Raw genomic sequence first — 1,783 nt, 5'->3', positions numbered from 1 at the left:
GGTGAGGTGGGCAGAGAGAGGGCTCGCCTACCACCCCGAATAGGCACCTGCCTCCATTCCCCCTCTTGATCTAGGTCTCCCCCCGCTGCCTGGCCGGAGGAGGGAACCTCCGTCTTCTGCATAACAGGAGACGCCTGTGCTGTGGCAGGCTCGTGAGCCTGCCTCAGAGAGGGTAGAGTGCACCTCCACCAGTCAATTTCCCTCTCTGATTCCCTGATGCTCCTGAGCCTGTTCACCTCCTCCTGGAGCTCCGCTACCTGGCTGAGCAGTTCTTCCACCTGGGCACACCTCCCACAGGCATACCCACCACTGCTGTCGGAGACCGACAGAAGGCTGGGGCACACTCTGCAGCCCAGGACCTGGATGGCTGCGTGTTTCCCCGAGCCCTCCGTCTGAGTAGCCACACTGGTGACCGTGGCTGGAGATGCCACACGAGATGTGGAGGCCACGGTTTTCTGCCTGGTCGATACCATGGTCAGGTTCTACGCAAGCAGGTTACAAGCACCGAAGGGAGAGGCAGCTGCAACAGAGCAGAAGCTGTGAAGCTTGACGTTACAAATGTCTTATGCAGAATATCAACGCCACAAAGATAAGGTAGTTGTTCATCTTGGAGGGGGTACATTTGAATCCAAAACTCATCTTTAGGACAGAAGCAAGTGTGAGATATATTTGTCTGATTCGTGTCAGTATGGAACAATGCTAGGGCCGCATTGTATGATGAATGTGACCTTCTGTCTTACACACCCTTGTATAACCACAAGTCTAAGAAAAACAGTAATGTATCTAATTCTTGTATCTTGCCAAGGAATGTTTTAGCAATTTGTGTCAATAGAGAGCTTGAAGGGAAATGTATTTGTAGACTTTTCCTTGAAGTCTCTGGTATCTGGGGGGTTTCAGAATAACTGCTAACTATGATGACTATTGCATGGGACACTATGCAAGTCTCTGATATCTGGCCAGGAGATTAAGGAGACGGGGAGAGGTGAAGAACAACTAAAAGACAAAGCTTGCAGGGGGCGTTGCACAAGTCTCTGCCATACAGCCAAGTTGGACAAGAGGGAGGAAGACCATGAGCCTTCAGCACGGGAGACCCCCAGAGGGACCACCGAAGACTGATACGCATGCTCCAGTAGGAGGGTTTGGATTCCGGAATCTAATTATAATAACCCTGTTTTTTTTAGAAGCAGTAATGAATATGTATTAGCCTAGGAGCATAAAAATCAGCTGCTTGATGTAACTGGTGTGCGTCTTGGTGGAGCAGAGACTCCCGGTGCACCCAGCGCTGTTTGCTTACCTCTATTCCTTTAATAAATTGTAAACTTTGATTATAGTCCTATTTTGAAGACTGAGCCATTTATTACAGACCAGATGATCTTGGAGGGCTTTCCCCACACTCACGAGTCTCTGCTTTTTCTTCCAGCCAGCTGCAAGGCGCCCACAGACCCCTGCCCCAAAACCCTCCGCCATTTAGCGCGGGGAGAGCCCCCACACCGCTTCCTCTCCGCAGCGCAGACGGAGGAGGCACCCTCCGGGCGGGCAGGCGGCGCGCAGGGGCTGACAGAGGCGGCAGCGGTGCCTGAGCCCCCGCCTTGTGCCCGCCGCGCGGTTTCAAGCAGCCCGCGCCGCTGCCGGGCACAAGATGGCGGCCGCCCCGTGGCCGGGCATGGCGGCGGCGGGCGGGCGGGCGGCAGGGGGCGCTGCCGGCGGCTGGGCTCGGCTGGGCGCTGCGGCGGCCGCCATCATGCTCGGCGAGCCCGGCCTGGGCCGCGGCGCGGTGTCGGGG

Source organism: Aythya ferina (genome assembly GCF_964211825.1).
Source record: "Aythya ferina genome assembly, chromosome: 1".
In the NCBI taxonomy this organism is placed as follows: domain Eukaryota; kingdom Metazoa; phylum Chordata; class Aves; order Anseriformes; family Anatidae; genus Aythya; species Aythya ferina.
This window is presented reverse-complemented; position numbering follows the sequence as displayed.